Below are 20,000 nucleotides of genomic sequence, written 5' to 3' on the forward strand. Positions count from 1 at the left end.
TGCTGGCAGAATCCGTCTGCCTCCTATATATCTCCAGGAGGGGTGCTCCGGCGGGTAGCGGCACGCGAGTGGCGCGCGACACTTCAGCGGTACTCGGAGCGACTCTCTCCCGCCCTCCTGGAACCGACCCCCGGCCTCGGAGGGGCAGGTTCGTTCTCATAGAAATGACTTCCACAAACTGCAATATATTTTTCCACCACCCGGGGGCGCCCGCGAGCCGGGAAAAGGAGCCCTCGCCTCTCGGTTCCCTCCTCCGGGCGCGAGGGAGCCGGGGGCCCGCTCTCGGAGAAATCGCGGGGTTTTCCGACTTCGGCCGCCGGGGGGCGCTGCGCCGGGCCGGGGGCGGGTTCGGGCCCGGCCTCCTGGAGCCCAGGCCGGGCTGGGCGATCCCGGGGAGCCCCCGCCGAGCTCCGGGCGTCCCCCGGGGGGAGACGGGCTTCTCGCGGCCCGGGAACAGGCTCCGGGAGAATCCCCCTGTCTTTGTCAGATCCTCATGCCTCCCTATAGATCCGCAGAAAGGGTGCTCCGGCGCGTAGCGGCACGCATTAGACCGCGCGACACACACCCCGGATTTCTCCACTCTTATCCGACCTCCTGGAACTGTGTGCCGGCCGCGGGCCACCCTGTCCGACCTCATAGAAAGGACTTCCAGGCCGGGGTTTCTCGCTCCCACGCGGTCCCCTGGGGCCCCCCGGAGCCCCGGCAGGGCCGTGGGAGGTGGCGGGGGGCCGGGGGCAGCCGCACGCGCCGCGGCGCCCCCGGCAGGCCGCCAGAGGTACTGCAGCCAGGGGGTGAAAACGGAAAAAACCCACGTCTCCGCACCACTCTCCCCGGGGAAGGTAGCCCGGGCCCGGGGGAGGTCGCCCCGTGGTCCGGGGGACTGCGCCCCCCGCTGGTCGGTCGGGGAATTGCATCCAAACAGGCAAAAAAGACTGAAAACGATCCGGAATGCTTCTCCCACTCGAGCCCGGGATTCATGCCCAGGGCTGTGGAAGTGTCCCTGGGCACGTCCGAGCGTCCACCCCCCGGGAAAAAAAAACTTCCAGATTTCCACCCCACGATGCCCGGGGAAGGTAGCCGGGGCCCGGGGGAGTTCAACCCCGGGTCCGGGGACCGGCGCCCCCCGCTGGTCGACCGGGGAATTGCATCTGAAAGGTGAAAAAGGCACTTTGAAAATATTTTGACACTTCTCACCCACTCTTCCCCCGGGATTCATGCCCAGGGCTGTGGAAGTGTCCCCGGGCACGTTCGAGCGTCCACCCCCCCGGGCAAAAAAAACTTCCAGATTTCCACCCCACGATGCCCGGGGAAGGTAGCCGGGGCCCGGGGGAGTTCAACCCCGGGTCCGGGGACCGGCGCCCCCCGCTGGTCGACCGGGGAATTGCATCTGAAAGGTGAAAAAAGCACTTTGAAAATATTTTGACACTTCTCACCCACTCTTCCCCCGGATTCATGCCCAGGGCTGTGGAAGTGTCCCTGGGCACTTCCGAGCGTCCACCCCCCGGGAAAAAAAAACTTCCACAATCCCACCCCACGATGCCCGGGGAAGGTAGCCGGGGCCCGGGGGAGTTCAACCCCGGGTCCGGGGACCGGCGCCCCCCGCTGGTCGACCGGGGAATTGCATCTGAAAGGTGAAAAAAGCACTTTGAAAATATTTTGACACTTCTCACCCACTCTTCCCCGGGATTCATGCCCAGGGCTGTGGAAGTGTCCCTGGGCACTTCCGAGCGTCCACCCCCCGGGAAAAAAAAACTTCCAGATTTCCACCCCACGCTGCCCAGGGAAGGTAGCCCGGGCCCGGGGGAGGCCACCCCCGGGTCCGGGGACCGGCGCCCCCCGCTGGTCGACCGGGGAATTGCATCTGAAAGGTGAAAAAAGCACTTTGAAAATACTTTGAAATTCCTCACCCACTCGAGCCCAGGATTCATGCCCAGGGCTGTGGAAGTGTCCCTGGGCACGTTCGAAGGTCTTCCCCCCGGGGAAAAAAAGTTCCAGATTTCCAGCCCACGCTACCCAGGGAAGGTAGCCCGGGCCCGGGGGAGGTCACCCCCGGGTCCGGGGCACTGCGTCCCCCGCAGGACAACCGGGGAATTGCGTCCAAAAGGTGAAAAAACACTTTGAAAATAGCTTCAATCGTTCTCCCACTCTTCCCCGGGATTCATGCCCAGGGCTGTGGAAGTGTCCCTGGGTAAGTTCGAGCGTCTTCCCCCCGGGAAAAAAAAACTTCCATATTTCCACCCCACGATGCCCGGGGAAGGTAGCCCGGGCCCGGGGGAGTCCATCCCCGGGTCCGGGGAACTGCGCCTCCCACTGGTCGCCCGGGGAATTGCGTCCAAAAGGTGAAAAAAATACTTTGCAAATACTTTGAAATCGTTCGCCCACTCTTCCCCGGGATTCATGCCCAGGGCTGTGGAAGTGTCCCTGGGCACGTCCGAGCGTCTTCCCCCCCGGGAAAAACAAGTTCCAGATTTTCACCCTACGCTGCCCGGGGGAGGTAGCCCGGGCCTGGGGGAGGTCACCCCCGGGTCCGGGGGACTGCGCCCCGTGCTGGACACCCGGAGAAATGCATCCAAAAGGTGAAAAAAACACTGAAAACAGTTTGAAATGGTTCACCCACTCTTCCCCGGGATTCATGCCCGGGGCTGTGGAAGTGTCCCTGGGCACGTCCGAGCGTCTTCCCCCCGGAAAAAAAAAGTTCCATATTTCCACCCCACGATGCCCGGGGAAGGTAGCCCGGGCCCGGGGGAGTCCATCCCCGGGTCCGGGGAACTGCGCCTCCCACTGTTCGCCCGGGGAATTGCGTCCAAAAGGTGCAAAAAATACTTTGAAAATAGTTTGAAATCGTTCGCCCACTCTTCCCCGGGATTCATGCCCGGGTCTGTGGAAGTGTCCCTGGGCACGTCCGAGCGTCTTCCCCCCCTGAAAAAAAAAGTTCCATATTTCCACCCCACGATGCCTGGGGAAGGTAGCCCGGGCCCGCGGGAGGTCACCCACGGGTCCGGGGCAATGCGCCCCCCGCAGGACAACCGGGGAAATGCATGCAAAAGGTGAAAAAAACACTTTGAAAATAGTTTCAATCGTTCTCCCACTCTTCCCCGGGATTCATGCCCGGGGCTGTGGAAGTGTCCCTGGGCACGTCCGAGCGTCTTCCCCCCGGGAAAAAAAACTTCCATATTTCCACCCCACGATGCCCGGGGAAGGTAGCCCAGGCCCGGGGGAGGCCACCCCCGGGTCCGGGGAACTGCGCCCCCCGCTGGTCGCCCGGGGAATTGCGTCCAAAAGGTGAAAAAAATACTTTGAAAATACTTTGAAATTCCTTACCCACTCGAGCCCGGGATTCATGCCCAGGGCTGTGGAAGTGTCCCTGGGCACGTCCGAGCGTCTTCCCCCCCCGGGAAAAACAAGTTCCAGATTTTCACCCCACGCTGCCCGGGGGAGGTAGCCCGGGCCTGGGGGAGGTCACCCCCGGGTCCGGGGGACTGCGCCCCGTGCTGGACACCCGGAGAAATGCATCCAAAAGGAGAAAAAAACACTGAAAACAGTTTGAAATGGTTCACCCACTCTTCCCCGGGATTCATGCCCAGGGCTGTGGAAGTGTCCCTGGGCACGTCCGAGCGTCTTCCCCCCGGAAAAAAAAAAGTTCCATATTTCCACCCCACGATGCCCGGGGAAGGTAGCCCGGGCCCGGGGGAGTCCATCCCCGGGTCCGGGGAACTGCGCCCCCCGCTGGTCGCCCGGGGAATTGCGTCCAAAAGGTGCAAAAAATACTTTGAAAATAGTTTGAAATCGTTCGCCCACTCTTCCCCGGGATTCATGCCCGGGTCTGTGGAAGTGTCCCTGGGCACGTCCGAGCGTCTTCCCCCCCTGAAAAAAAAAGTTCCATATTTCCACCCCACGATGCCTGGGGAAGGTAGCCCGGGCCCGCGGGAGGTCACCCACGGGTCCGGGGCAATGCGCCCCCCGCAGGACAACCGGGGAAATGCATGCAAAAGGTGAAAAAAACACTTTGAAAATAGTTTCAATCGTTCTCCCACTCTTCCCCGGGATTCATGCCCGGGGCTGTGGAAGTGTCCCTGGGCACGTCCGAGCGTCTTCCCCCCGGGAAAAAAAACTTCCATATTTCCACCCCACGATGCCCGGGGAAGGTAGCCCAGGCCCGGGGGAGGCCACCCCCGGGTCCGGGGAACTGCGCCCCCCGCTGGTCGCCCGGGGAATTGCGTCCAAAAGGTGAAAAAAATACTTTGAAAATACTTTGAAATTCCTTACCCACTCGAGCCCGGGATTCATGCCCAGGGCTGTGGAAGTGTCCCTGGGCACGTCCGAGCGTCTTCCCCCCCCCGGGAAAAACAAGTTCCAGATTTTCACCCCACGCTGCCCGGGGGAGGTAGCCCGGGCCTGGGGGAGGTCACCCCCGGGTCCGGGGGACTGCGCCCCGTGCTGGACACCCGGAGAAATGCATCCAAAAGGAGAAAAAAACACTGAAAACAGTTTGAAATGGTTCACCCACTCTTCCCCGGGATTCATGCCCAGGGCTGTGGAAGTGTCCCTGGGCACGTCCGAGCGTCTTCCCCCCGGAAAAAAAAAAGTTCCATATTTCCACCCCACGATGCCCGGGGAAGGTAGCCCGGGCCCGGGGGAGTCCATCCCCGGGTCCGGGGAACTGCGCCCCCCGCTGGTCGCCCGGGGAATTGCGTCCAAAAGGTGCAAAAAATACTTTGAAAATAGTTTGAAATCGTTCGCCCACTCTTCCCCGGGATTCATGCCCGGGTCTGTGGAAGTGTCCCTGGGCACGTCCGAGCGTCTTCCCCCCCTGAAAAAAAAAGTTCCATATTTCCACCCCACGATGCCTGGGGAAGGTAGCCCGGGCCCGCGGGAGGTCACCCACGGGTCCGGGGCAATGCGCCCCCCGCAGGACAACCGGGGAAATGCATGCAAAAGGTGAAAAAAACACTTTGAAAATAGTTTCAATCGTTCTCCCACTCTTCCCCGGGATTCATGCCCGGGGCTGTGGAAGTGTCCCTGGGCACGTCCGAGCGTCTTCCCCCCGGGAAAAAAAACTTCCATATTTCCACCCCACGATGCCCGGGGAAGGTAGCCCAGGCCCGGGGGAGGCCACCCCCGGGTCCGGGGAACTGCGCCCCCCGCTGGTCGCCCGGGGAATTGCGTCCAAAAGGTGAAAAAAATACTTTGAAAATACTTTGAAATTCCTTACCCACTCGAGCCCGGGATTCATGCCCAGGGCTGTGGAAGTGTCCCTGGGCACGTCCGAGCGTCTTCCCCCCCCCGGGAAAAACAAGTTCCAGATTTTCACCCCACGCTGCCCGGGGGAGGTAGCCCGGGCCTGGGGGAGGTCACCCCCGGGTCCGGGGGACTGCGCCCCGTGCTGGACACCCGGAGAAATGCATCCAAAAGGAGAAAAAAACACTGAAAACAGTTTGAAATGGTTCACCCACTCTTCCCCGGGATTCATGCCCAGGGCTGTGGAAGTGTCCCTGGGCACGTCCGAGCGTCTTCCCCCCGGAAAAAAAAAAGTTCCATATTTCCACCCCACGATGCCCGGGGAAGGTAGCCCGGGCCCGGGGGAGTCCATCCCCGGGTCCGGGGAACTGCGCCCCCCGCTGGTCGACCGGGGAATTGCGTCCAAAAGGTGCAAAAAATACTTTGAAAATAGTTTGAAATCGTTCGCCCACTCTTCCCCGGGATTCATGCCCGGGTCTGTGGAAGTGTCCCTGGGCACGTCCGAGCGTCTTCCCCCCCTGAAAAAAAAAGTTCCATATTTCCACCCCACGATGCCTGGGGAAGGTAGCCCGGGCCCGCGGGAGGTCACCCACGGGTCCGGGGCAATGCGCCCCCCGCAGGACAACCGGGGAAATGCATGCAAAAGGTGAAAAAAACACTTTGAAAATAGTTTCAATCGTTCTCCCACTCTTCCCCGGGATTCATGCCCGGGGCTGTGGAAGTGTCCCTGGGCACGTCCGAGCGTCTTCCCCCCGGGAAAAAAAACTTCCATATTTCCACCCCACGATGCCCGGGGAAGGTAGCCCAGGCCCGGGGGAGGCCACCCCCGGGTCCGGGGAACTGCGCCCCCCGCTGGTCGCCCGGGGAATTGCGTCCAAAAGGTGAAAAAAATACTTTGAAAATACTTTGAAATTCCTTACCCACTCGAGCCCGGGATTCATGCCCAGGGCTGTGGAAGTGTCCCTGGGCACGTCCGAGCGTCTTCCCCCCCCCGGGAAAAACAAGTTCCAGATTTTCACCCCACGCTGCCCGGGGGAGGTAGCCCGGGCCTGGGGGAGGTCACCCCCGGGTCCGGGGGACTGCGCCCCGTGCTGGACACCCGGAGAAATGCATCCAAAAGGAGAAAAAAACACTGAAAACAGTTTGAAATGGTTCACCCACTCTTCCCCGGGATTCATGCCCAGGGCTGTGGAAGTGTCCCTGGGCACGTCCGAGCGTCTTCCCCCCGGAAAAAAAAAAGTTCCATATTTCCACCCCACGATGCCCGGGGAAGGTAGCCCGGGCCCGGGGGAGTCCATCCCCGGGTCCGGGGAACTGCGCCCCCCGCTGGTCGACCGGGGAATTGCGTCCAAAAGGTGCAAAAAATACTTTGAAAATAGTTTGAAATCGTTCGCCCACTCTTCCCCGGGATTCATGCCCGGGTCTGTGGAAGTGTCCCTGGGCACGTCCGAGCGTCTTCCCCCCCTGAAAAAAAAAGTTCCATATTTCCACCCCACGATGCCTGGGGAAGGTAGCCCGGGCCCGCGGGAGGTCACCCACGGGTCCGGGGCAATGCGCCCCCCGCAGGACAACCGGGGAAATGCATGCAAAAGGTGAAAAAAACACTTTGAAAATAGTTTCAATCGTTCTCCCACTCTTCCCCGGGATTCATGCCCGGGGCTGTGGAAGTGTCCCTGGGCACGTCCGAGCGTCTTCCCCCCGGGAAAAAAAACTTCCATATTTCCACCCCACGATGCCCGGGGAAGGTAGCCCAGGCCCGGGGGAGGCCACCCCCGGGTCCGGGGAACTGCGCCCCCCGCTGGTCGCCCGGGGAATTGCGTCCAAAAGGTGAAAAAAATACTTTGAAAATACTTTGAAATTCCTTACCCACTCGAGCCCGGGATTCATGCCCAGGGCTGTGGAAGTGTCCCTGGGCACGTCCGAGCGTCTTCCCCCCCCGGGAAAAACAAGTTCCAGATTTTCACCCCACGCTGCCCGGGGGAGGTAGCCCGGGCCTGGGGGAGGTCACCCCCGGGTCCGGGGGACTGCGCCCCGTGCTGGACACCCGGAGAAATGCATCCAAAAGGAGAAAAAAACACTGAAAACAGTTTGAAATGGTTCACCCACTCTTCCCCGGGATTCATGCCCAGGGCTGTGGAAGTGTCCCTGGGCACGTCCGAGCGTCTTCCCCCCGGAAAAAAAAAAGTTCCATATTTCCACCCCACGATGCCCGGGGAAGGTAGCCCGGGCCCGGGGGAGTCCATCCCCGGGTCCGGGGAACTGCGCCCCCCGCTGGTCGCCCGGGGAATTGCGTCCAAAAGGTGCAAAAAATACTTTGACAATACTTTGAAATTCCTCACCCACTCGAGCCCGGGATTCATGCCCAGGGCTGTGGAAGTGTCCCTGGGCACGTCCGAGCGTCTTCCCCCCCCGGGAAAAACAAGTTCCAGATTTTCACCCCACGCTGCCCGGGGGAGGTAGCCCGGGCCTGGGGGAGGTCACCCCCGGGTCCGGGGGACTGCGCCCCGTGCTGGACACCCGGAGAAATGCATCCAAAAGGTGAAAAAAACACTGAAAACAGTTTGAAATGGTTCACCCACTCTTCCCCGGGAATCATGCCCAGGGCTGTGGAAGTGTCCCTGGGCACGTCCGAGCGTCTTCCCCCCGGAAAAAAAAAAGTTCCATATTTCCACCCCACGATGCCCGGGGAAGGTAGCCCGGGCCCGGGGGAGTCCATCCCCGGGTCCGGGGAACTGCGCCCCCCGCTGGTCGCCCGGGGAATTGCGTCCAAAAGGTGAAAAAAATACTTTGAAAATACTTTGAAATTCCTTACCCACTCGAGCCCGGGATTCATGCCCAGGGCTGTGGAAGTGTCCCTGGGCACGTCCGAGCGTCTTCCCCCCCCCGGGAAAAACAAGTTCCAGATTTTCACCCCACGCTGCCCGGGGGAGGTAGCCCGGGCCTGGGGGAGGTCACCCCCGGGTCCGGGGGACTGCGCCCCGTGCTGGACACCCGGAGAAATGCATCCAAAAGGAGAAAAAAACACTGAAAACAGTTTGAAATGGTTCACCCACTCTTCCCCGGGATTCATGCCCAGGGCTGTGGAAGTGTCCCTGGGCACGTCCGAGCGTCTTCCCCCCGGAAAAAAAAAAGTTCCATATTTCCACCCCACGATGCCCGGGGAAGGTAGCCCGGGCCCGGGGGAGTCCATCCCCGGGTCCGGGGAACTGCGCCCCCCGCTGGTCGCCCGGGGAATTGCGTCCAAAAGGTGCAAAAAATACTTTGAAAATAGTTTGAAATCGTTCGCCCACTCTTCCCCGGGATTCATGCCCGGGTCTGTGGAAGTGTCCCTGGGCACGTCCGAGCGTCTTCCCCCCCTGAAAAAAAAAGTTCCATATTTCCACCCCACGATGCCTGGGGAAGGTAGCCCGGGCCCGCGGGAGGTCACCCACGGGTCCGGGGCAATGCGCCCCCCGCAGGACAACCGGGGAAATGCATGCAAAAGGTGAAAAAAACACTTTGAAAATAGTTTCAATCGTTCTCCCACTCTTCCCCGGGATTCATGCCCGGGGCTGTGGAAGTGTCCCTGGGCACGTCCGAGCGTCTTCCCCCCGGGAAAAAAAACTTCCATATTTCCACCCCACGATGCCCGGGGAAGGTAGCCCAGGCCCGGGGGAGGCCACCCCCGGGTCCGGGGAACTGCGCCCCCCGCTGGTCGCCCGGGGAATTGCGTCCAAAAGGTGAAAAAAATACTTTGAAAATACTTTGAAATTCCTTACCCACTCGAGCCCGGGATTCATGCCCAGGGCTGTGGAAGTGTCCCTGGGCACGTCCGAGCGTCTTCCCCCCCCCGGGAAAAACAAGTTCCAGATTTTCACCCCACGCTGCCCGGGGGAGGTAGCCCGGGCCTGGGGGAGGTCACCCCCGGGTCCGGGGGACTGCGCCCCGTGCTGGACACCCGGAGAAATGCATCCAAAAGGAGAAAAAAACACTGAAAACAGTTTGAAATGGTTCACCCACTCTTCCCCGGGATTCATGCCCAGGGCTGTGGAAGTGTCCCTGGGCACGTCCGAGCGTCTTCCCCCCGGAAAAAAAAAAGTTCCATATTTCCACCCCACGATGCCCGGGGAAGGTAGCCCGGGCCCGGGGGAGTCCATCCCCGGGTCCGGGGAACTGCGCCCCCCGCTGGTCGACCGGGGAATTGCGTCCAAAAGGTGCAAAAAATACTTTGAAAATAGTTTGAAATCGTTCGCCCACTCTTCCCCGGGATTCATGCCCGGGTCTGTGGAAGTGTCCCTGGGCACGTCCGAGCGTCTTCCCCCCCTGAAAAAAAAAGTTCCATATTTCCACCCCACGATGCCTGGGGAAGGTAGCCCGGGCCCGCGGGAGGTCACCCACGGGTCCGGGGCAATGCGCCCCCCGCAGGACAACCGGGGAAATGCATGCAAAAGGTGAAAAAAACACTTTGAAAATAGTTTCAATCGTTCTCCCACTCTTCCCCGGGATTCATGCCCGGGGCTGTGGAAGTGTCCCTGGGCACGTCCGAGCGTCTTCCCCCCGGGAAAAAAAACTTCCATATTTCCACCCCACGATGCCCGGGGAAGGTAGCCCAGGCCCGGGGGAGGCCACCCCCGGGTCCGGGGAACTGCGCCCCCCGCTGGTCGCCCGGGGAATTGCGTCCAAAAGGTGAAAAAAATACTTTGAAAATACTTTGAAATTCCTTACCCACTCGAGCCCGGGATTCATGCCCAGGGCTGTGGAAGTGTCCCTGGGCACGTCCGAGCGTCTTCCCCCCCCCGGGAAAAACAAGTTCCAGATTTTCACCCCACGCTGCCCGGGGGAGGTAGCCCGGGCCTGGGGGAGGTCACCCCCGGGTCCGGGGGACTGCGCCCCGTGCTGGACACCCGGAGAAATGCATCCAAAAGGAGAAAAAAACACTGAAAACAGTTTGAAATGGTTCACCCACTCTTCCCCGGGATTCATGCCCAGGGCTGTGGAAGTGTCCCTGGGCACGTCCGAGCGTCTTCCCCCCGGAAAAAAAAAAGTTCCATATTTCCACCCCACGATGCCCGGGGAAGGTAGCCCGGGCCCGGGGGAGTCCATCCCCGGGTCCGGGGAACTGCGCCCCCCGCTGGTCGCCCGGGGAATTGCGTCCAAAAGGTGCAAAAAATACTTTGAAAATAGTTTGAAATCGTTCGCCCACTCTTCCCCGGGATTCATGCCCGGGTCTGTGGAAGTGTCCCTGGGCACGTCCGAGCGTCTTCCCCCCCTGAAAAAAAAAGTTCCATATTTCCACCCCACGATGCCTGGGGAAGGTAGCCCGGGCCCGCGGGAGGTCACCCACGGGTCCGGGGCAATGCGCCCCCCGCAGGACAACCGGGGAAATGCATGCAAAAGGTGAAAAAAACACTTTGAAAATAGTTTCAATCGTTCTCCCACTCTTCCCCGGGATTCATGCCCGGGGCTGTGGAAGTGTCCCTGGGCACGTCCGAGCGTCTTCCCCCCGGGAAAAAAAACTTCCATATTTCCACCCCACGATGCCCGGGGAAGGTAGCCCAGGCCCGGGGGAGGCCACCCCCGGGTCCGGGGAACTGCGCCCCCCGCTGGTCGCCCGGGGAATTGCGTCCAAAAGGTGAAAAAAATACTTTGAAAATACTTTGAAATTCCTTACCCACTCGAGCCCGGGATTCATGCCCAGGGCTGTGGAAGTGTCCCTGGGCACGTCCGAGCGTCTTCCCCCCCCGGGAAAAACAAGTTCCAGATTTTCACCCCACGCTGCCCGGGGGAGGTAGCCCGGGCCTGGGGGAGGTCACCCCCGGGTCCGGGGGACTGCGCCCCGTGCTGGACACCCGGAGAAATGCATCCAAAAGGAGAAAAAAACACTGAAAACAGTTTGAAATGGTTCACCCACTCTTCCCCGGGATTCATGCCCAGGGCTGTGGAAGTGTCCCTGGGCACGTCCGAGCGTCTTCCCCCCGGAAAAAAAAAAGTTCCATATTTCCACCCCACGATGCCCGGGGAAGGTAGCCCGGGCCCGGGGGAGTCCATCCCCGGGTCCGGGGAACTGCGCCCCCCGCTGGTCGCCCGGGGAATTGCGTCCAAAAGGTGCAAAAAATACTTTGAAAATAGTTTGAAATCGTTCGCCCACTCTTCCCCGGGATTCATGCCCGGGTCTGTGGAAGTGTCCCTGGGCACGTCCGAGCGTCTTCCCCCCCTGAAAAAAAAAGTTCCATATTTCCACCCCACGATGCCTGGGGAAGGTAGCCCGGGCCCGCGGGAGGTCACCCACGGGTCCGGGGCAATGCGCCCCCCGCAGGACAACCGGGGAAATGCATGCAAAAGGTGAAAAAAACACTTTGAAAATAGTTTCAATCGTTCTCCCACTCTTCCCCGGGATTCATGCCCGGGGCTGTGGAAGTGTCCCTGGGCACGTCCGAGCGTCTTCCCCCCGGGAAAAAAAACTTCCATATTTCCACCCCACGATGCCCGGGGAAGGTAGCCCAGGCCCGGGGGAGGCCACCCCCGGGTCCGGGGAACTGCGCCCCCCGCTGGTCGCCCGGGGAATTGCGTCCAAAAGGTGAAAAAAATACTTTGAAAATACTTTGAAATTCCTTACCCACTCGAGCCCGGGATTCATGCCCAGGGCTGTGGAAGTGTCCCTGGGCACGTCCGAGCGTCTTCCCCCCCCGGGAAAAACAAGTTCCAGATTTTCACCCCACGCTGCCCGGGGGAGGTAGCCCGGGCCTGGGGGAGGTCACCCCCGGGTCCGGGGGACTGCGCCCCGTGCTGGACACCCGGAGAAATGCATCCAAAAGGAGAAAAAAACACTGAAAACAGTTTGAAATGGTTCACCCACTCTTCCCCGGGATTCATGCCCAGGGCTGTGGAAGTGTCCCTGGGCACGTCCGAGCGTCTTCCCCCCGGAAAAAAAAAAGTTCCATATTTCCACCCCACGATGCCCGGGGAAGGTAGCCCGGGCCCGGGGGAGTCCATCCCCGGGTCCGGGGAACTGCGCCCCCCGCTGGTCGCCCGGGGAATTGCGTCCAAAAGGTGCAAAAAATACTTTGAAAATAGTTTGAAATCGTTCGCCCACTCTTCCCCGGGATTCATGCCCGGGTCTGTGGAAGTGTCCCTGGGCACGTCCGAGCGTCTTCCCCCCCTGAAAAAAAAAGTTCCATATTTCCACCCCACGATGCCTGGGGAAGGTAGCCCGGGCCCGCGGGAGGTCACCCACGGGTCCGGGGCAATGCGCCCCCCGCAGGACAACCGGGGAAATGCATGCAAAAGGTGAAAAAAACACTTTGAAAATAGTTTCAATCGTTCTCCCACTCTTCCCCGGGATTCATGCCCGGGGCTGTGGAAGTGTCCCTGGGCACGTCCGAGCGTCTTCCCCCCGGGAAAAAAAACTTCCATATTTCCACCCCACGATGCCCGGGGAAGGTAGCCCAGGCCCGGGGGAGGCCACCCCCGGGTCCGGGGAACTGCGCCCCCCGCTGGTCGCCCGGGGAATTGCGTCCAAAAGGTGAAAAAAATACTTTGAAAATACTTTGAAATTCCTTACCCACTCGAGCCCGGGATTCATGCCCAGGGCTGTGGAAGTGTCCCTGGGCACGTCCGAGCGTCTTCCCCCCCCGGGAAAAACAAGTTCCAGATTTTCACCCCACGCTGCCCGGGGGAGGTAGCCCGGGCCTGGGGGAGGTCACCCCCGGGTCCGGGGGACTGCGCCCCGTGCTGGACACCCGGAGAAATGCATCCAAAAGGAGAAAAAAACACTGAAAACAGTTTGAAATGGTTCACCCACTCTTCCCCGGGATTCATGCCCAGGGCTGTGGAAGTGTCCCTGGGCACGTCCGAGCGTCTTCCCCCCGGAAAAAAAAAAGTTCCATATTTCCACCCCACGATGCCCGGGGAAGGTAGCCCGGGCCCGGGGGAGTCCATCCCCGGGTCCGGGGAACTGCGCCCCCCGCTGGTCGCCCGGGGAATTGCGTCCAAAAGGTGCAAAAAATACTTTGAAAATAGTTTGAAATCGTTCGCCCACTCTTCCCCGGGATTCATGCCCGGGTCTGTGGAAGTGTCCCTGGGCACGTCCGAGCGTCTTCCCCCCCTGAAAAAAAAAGTTCCATATTTCCACCCCACGATGCCTGGGGAAGGTAGCCCGGGCCCGCGGGAGGTCACCCACGGGTCCGGGGCAATGCGCCCCCCGCAGGACAACCGGGGAAATGCATGCAAAAGGTGAAAAAAACACTTTGAAAATAGTTTCAATCGTTCTCCCACTCTTCCCCGGGATTCATGCCCGGGGCTGTGGAAGTGTCCCTGGGCACGTCCGAGCGTCTTCCCCCCGGGAAAAAAAACTTCCATATTTCCACCCCACGATGCCCGGGGAAGGTAGCCCAGGCCCGGGGGAGGCCACCCCCGGGTCCGGGGAACTGCGCCCCCCGCTGGTCGCCCGGGGAATTGCGTCCAAAAGGTGAAAAAAATACTTTGAAAATACTTTGAAATTCCTTACCCACTCGAGCCCGGGATTCATGCCCAGGGCTGTGGAAGTGTCCCTGGGCACGTCCGAGCGTCTTCCCCCCCCGGGAAAAACAAGTTCCAGATTTTCACCCCACGCTGCCCGGGGGAGGTAGCCCGGGCCTGGGGGAGGTCACCCCCGGGTCCGGGGGACTGCGCCCCGTGCTGGACACCCGGAGAAATGCATCCAAAAGGAGAAAAAAACACTGAAAACAGTTTGAAATGGTTCACCCACTCTTCCCCGGGATTCATGCCCAGGGCTGTGGAAGTGTCCCTGGGCACGTCCGAGCGTCTTCCCCCCGGAAAAAAAAAAGTTCCATATTTCCACCCCACGATGCCCGGGGAAGGTAGCCCGGGCCCGGGGGAGTCCATCCCCGGGTCCGGGGAACTGCGCCCCCCGCTGGTCGCCCGGGGAATTGCGTCCAAAAGGTGCAAAAAATACTTTGAAAATAGTTTGAAATCGTTCGCCCACTCTTCCCCGGGATTCATGCCCGGGTCTGTGGAAGTGTCCCTGGGCACGTCCGAGCGTCTTCCCCCCCTGAAAAAAAAAGTTCCATATTTCCACCCCACGATGCCTGGGGAAGGTAGCCCGGGCCCGCGGGAGGTCACCCACGGGTCCGGGGCAATGCGCCCCCCGCAGGACAACCGGGGAAATGCATGCAAAAGGTGAAAAAAACACTTTGAAAATAGTTTCAATCGTTCTCCCACTCTTCCCCGGGATTCATGCCCGGGGCTGTGGAAGTGTCCCTGGGCACGTCCGAGCGTCTTCCCCCCGGGAAAAAAAACTTCCATATTTCCACCCCACGATGCCCGGGGAAGGTAGCCCAGGCCCGGGGGAGGCCACCCCCGGGTCCGGGGAACTGCGCCCCCCGCTGGTCGCCCGGGGAATTGCGTCCAAAAGGTGAAAAAAATACTTTGAAAATACTTTGAAATTCCTTACCCACTCGAGCCCGGGATTCATGCCCAGGGCTGTGGAAGTGTCCCTGGGCACGTCCGAGCGTCTTCCCCCCCCGGGAAAAACAAGTTCCAGATTTTCACCCCACGCTGCCCGGGGGAGGTAGCCCGGGCCTGGGGGAGGTCACCCCCGGGTCCGGGGGACTGCGCCCCGTGCTGGACACCCGGAGAAATGCATCCAAAAGGAGAAAAAAACACTGAAAACAGTTTGAAATGGTTCACCCACTCTTCCCCGGGATTCATGCCCAGGGCTGTGGAAGTGTCCCTGGGCACGTCCGAGCGTCTTCCCCCCGGAAAAAAAAAAGTTCCATATTTCCACCCCACGATGCCCGGGGAAGGTAGCCCGGGCCCGGGGGAGTCCATCCCCGGGTCCGGGGAACTGCGCCCCCCGCTGGTCGCCCGGGGAATTGCGTCCAAAAGGTGCAAAAAATACTTTGACAATACTTTGAAATTCCTCACCCACTCGAGCCCGGGATTCATGCCCAGGGCTGTGGAAGTGTCCCTGGGCACGTCCGAGCGTCTTCCCCCCCCGGGAAAAACAAGTTCCAGATTTTCACCCCACGCTGCCCGGGGGAGGTAGCCCGGGCCTGGGGGAGGTCACCCCCGGGTCCGGGGGACTGCGCCCCGTGCTGGACACCCGGAGAAATGCATCCAAAAGGTGAAAAAAACACTGAAAACAGTTTGAAATGGTTCACCCACTCTTCCCCGGGAATCATGCCCAGGGCTGTGGAAGTGTCCCTGGGCACGTCCGAGCGTCTTCCCCCCGGAAAAAAAAAACTTCCATATTTCCACCCCACGATGCCCGGGGAAGGTAGCCCGGGCCCGGGGGAGGCCACTCCCGGGTCCGGGGACATGTGCCCCCCGCTGGCCGACCCGAGAATTGCACAGAAAGGGTGAAAAAAGCACTTAGAAAATATCTTGAAACCGTTCACCCACTCTTCCCCGGGATTCATGCCCAGGGCTGTGGAAGTGTCCCTGGGCAGGCTGAAGCTTCTGCCCCCCGGAAAAAAAAAACTTCCATATTTCCACCCCCCGCTACCCAGGGAAGGTAGCCCAGGCCCGGGGAAGGTCACCCCCGGGTCCGGGGCACTGCGCCCCCCGCAGGACACCCGGAGAATTGCATCCAAAAGGTGAAAAAAGCACTTAGAAAATACTTCAAAATTCCTCACCCACTCAAGCCCGGGATTCATGCCCAGGGCTGTGGAAGTGTCCCCGGGCAAGCCGAAGCTTCTGCCCCCCTGAAAAAAAAAACTTCCATATTTCCACCCCACGCTACCCAGGGAAGGTAGCCCGGGCCTGGGGGAGGTCACCCCTGGGTCCGGGGCACCGCTGGCCACCCGGAGAAATGGAGTCAAGCCGTGAGAAAAAAAGCACTTTGAATTGAGAAATGGAGTCAAGCCGTAAAAATGCACTTTGAAAATACTTTGATTCCTCTCACCCACTCTTCCCCAGGATTCATGCCCAGGGCTGTGGAAGTGTCCCCGGGCATGAAGAAGCGTCTTTTCCCCCTGAAAAAAAAAACTTCCATATTTCCACCCCACGCTACCCAGGGAAGGTAGCCCGGGCCAGGGGGACGTCGTCCCGGGGTCCGGGGACATGTGCCCCCCGCTGGCCGACCCGAGAATTGCACAGAAAGGGTGAAAAAAGCACTTTGAAAATACTTTGATTCCTCACCCACTCTTCCCCGGGATTCATGCCCGGGCCTATGGAAGTGTCCCCGGGCATGAAGAAGCGTCTTTTCCCCCTGAAAAAAAAAACTTCCATATTTCCACCCCACGCTGCCCGGGGGAGGTAGCCCAGGCCCGGGGGAGGTCACCCCCGGGTCCGGGGCACTGCGTCCCCCGCAGGACAACCGGGGAATTGCGTCCAAAAGGTGAAAAAAATACTTTGAAAATAGTTTGAAATCGTTCGCCCACTCTTCCCCGGGATTCATGCCCAGGGCTGTGGAAGTGTCCCTGGGCACGTCCGAGCGTCTTCCCCCCCCGGGAAAAACAAGTTCCAGATTTTCACCCCACGCTGCCCGGGGGAGGTAGCCCGGGCCTGGTTGAGGTCACCCCCGGGTCCGGGGGACTGCGCCCCGTGCTGGACACCCGGAGAAATGCATCCAAAAGGTGAAAAAAAACACTGAAAACAGTTTGAAACTGTTCACCCACTCTTCCCCGGGATTCATGCCCAGGGCTGTGGAAGTGTCCCCGGGCAAGATGAAGCTTATGCCCCCCTGAAAAAAAAAACTTCCATATTTCCACCCCCCGCTACCCAGGGAAGGTAGCCCGGGCCCGGGGGAGGTCACCCCCGGGTCCGGGGCACTGCGCCCCCCGCAGGACACCCGGAGAATTGCATCCAAAAGGTGAAAAAAGCACTTAGAAAATATCTTGAAATCGTTCACCCACTCTTCCCCGGGATTCATGCCCAGGGCTGTGGAAGTGTCCCTGGGCAGGCTGAAGCTTCTGCCCCCCCGGGAAAAAAAACCTTCCATATTTCCACCCCACGCTACCCAGGGAAGGTAGCCCAGGCCCGGGGGAGGTCACCCCCGGGTCCGGGGCACTGCGCCACCCGCAGGACACCCGGGGAATTGCATCCAAAAGGTGAAAAAAGCACTTAGAAAATATCTTGAAATCGTTCACCCACTCTTCCCCGGGATTCATGCCCAGGGCTGTGGAAGTGTCCCTGGGCACGTTCGAGCGTCCTCCCCCCTGAAAAAAAAACTTCCATATTTCCACCCCCCGCTACCCAGGGAAGGTAGCCCAGGCCCGGGGGAGGTCACCCCCGGGTCCGGGGCACTGCGCCACCCGCAGGACACCCGGGGAATTGCATCCAAAAGGTGAAAAAAGCACTTAGAAAATATCTTGAAATCGTTCACCCACTCTTCCCCGGGATTCATGCCCAGGGCTGTGGAAGTGTCCCTGGGCACGTTCGAGCGTCCTCCCCCCTGAAAAAAAAACTTCCATATTTCCACCCCCCGCTACCCAGGGAAGGTAGCCCAGGCCCGGGGGAGGTCATCCCCGGGTCTGGGGACCGGCGTCCCCCGCAGGACAACCGGGGAATTGCGTCCAAAAGGTGAAAAAAATACTTTGAAAATACTTTGAAATTCCTCACCCACTCGATCCCGGGATTCATGCCCTGGCCTATGGAAGTGTCCCCGGGCATGACAAAGCGTCTTCCCCCCCTGAAATAAAAACTTCCACAAAACCACCCCGCGCTGGCCAGGGAAGGTAGCCCGGGCCAGGGGGACGTCGTCCAGGGGTCCGGGGACATGTGCCCCCCGCTGGCCGACCTGAGAATTGCACAGAAAGGGTGAAAAAAGCACTTTGAATATACTTTGATTCCTCACCCACTCTTCCCCGGGATTCATGCCCGGGCCTATGGAAGTGTCCCCGGGCATGAAGAAGCGTCTTCCCCCCTGAAAAAAAAAGTTCCATATTTCCACCCCACGCTACCCAGGGAAGGTAGCCCGGGCCCGGGGGAGGTCACCCCCGGGTCCGGGGAACTGCGCCACCCGCAGGACACCCGGGGAAATGCGTCCAAAAGGTGATAAAAATACTTTGAAAATAGTTTGAAATCGTTCACCCACTCTTCCCCGGGATTCATGCCCAGGGCTGTGGAAGTGTCCCCGGGCAAGCTGAAGCTTCTTCCCCCCTGAAAAAAAAAAGTTCCATATTTCCTCCCCACGATGCCCGGGGAAGGTAGCCCAGGCCCGGGGGAGGTCACCCCCGGGTCCGGGGCACTGCGCCCCCCGCTGGTCGCCCGGGGAAATGCATCCAAACTGTGAAAAAATACTTTGAAAATAGTTTGAAACAGCTCGCCCACTCTTCCCCGGGATTCATGCCCAGGGCTGTGGAAGTGTCCCTGGGCACGTCCGAGCGTCTTCCCCCCGGGAAAAACAAGTTCCAGATTTTCACCCCCACGCTGCCCGGGGGAGGTAGCCCGGGCCTGGGTGAGGTCACCCCCGGGTCCGGGGTACTGCGCCCCGTGCTGGACACCCGGAGAAATGCATCTAATCGGTGAAAAAAACACTGAAAACAGTTTGAAATTGTTCACCCACTCTTCCCCGGGATTCATGCCCAGGGCTGTGGAAGTGTCCCCGGGCAAGCTGAAGCGTCTTCCCCCCTGAAAAATAAACTTCCACAAAACCACCCCGCGCTGCCCGGGGAAGGTAGCCCGGGCCAGGGGGACGTCGTCCCGGGGTCCGGGGACATGTGCCCCCCGCTGGCCGACCCGAGAATTGCACAGAAAGGGTGAAAAAAGCACTTTGAAAATACATGGAAGTATCTCACCCACTCTTCCCCGGGATTCATGCCCGGGCCTATGGAAGTGTCCCTGGGCATGACAAAGCGTCTTCCCCCCTGAAAAAAAAAACTTCCACAAAACCACCCCGCGCTGCCCGGGGAAGGTAGCCCGGGCCAGGGGGACGTCGTCCCGGGGTCCGGGGACATGCGCCCCCCGCTGGCCGTCCCGGGAATTGCACAGAAAGGGTGAAAAAAGCACTTTGAAAATACATGGAAGTATCTCACCCACTCGAGCCCGGGATTCATGCCCGGGCCTATGGAAGTGTCCCTGGGCATGACAAAGCGTCTTCCCCCCTGAAAAAAAAACTTCCACAAAACCACCCCGCGCTGCCCGGGGAAGGTAGCCCGGGCCAGGGGGACGTCGTCCCGGGGTCCGGGGACATGCGCCCCCCGCTGGCCGTCCCGGGAATTGCACAGAAAGGGTGAAAAAAGCACTTTGAAAATACATGGAAGTATCTCACCCACTCGAGCCCGGGATTCATGCCCGGGCCTATGGAAGTGTCCCTGGGCATGACAAAGCGTCTCCCCCCCTGAAATAAAAACTTCCACAAAACCACCCCGCGCTGCCCGGGGAAGGTAGCCCGGGCCAGGGGGACGTCGTCCCGGGGTCCGGGGACATGCGCCCCCCGCTGGCCGTCCCGGGAATTGCACAGAAAGGGTGAAAAAAGCACTTTGAAAATACATGGAAGTATCTCACCCACTCGAGCCCGGGATTCATGCCCGGGCCTATGGAAGTGTCCCCGGGCAGGCTGAACCACCTCCCCCCGCTGAAAAAATAACCCCCACTCCAACCCCAAAAAACCCTCACCCCAAAAATAACACAAACACACACACACACTTGCAGAAATTTAAAAAACTCCCCCCAAATCTCACAGAAAAAGAACAAACCCTCACCCCAAAAATAGCACACGCACGCACACACACACACACACACACACACAGAAAATGCAAAAACTCCCCCCTGCTGCAAAAATGTCACAAAAAAAAACAAAAACTCTCGCCCCAAAAAATAACACACACACACACAGCCAG

The sequence above is a fragment of the Crinia signifera genome, unplaced genomic scaffold (genome assembly GCF_055691185.1).
Source record: "Crinia signifera unplaced genomic scaffold, ASM5569118v1 HAP2_SCAFFOLD_275, whole genome shotgun sequence".
NCBI classification, from domain to species: Eukaryota; Metazoa; Chordata; class Amphibia; order Anura; family Myobatrachidae; genus Crinia; species Crinia signifera.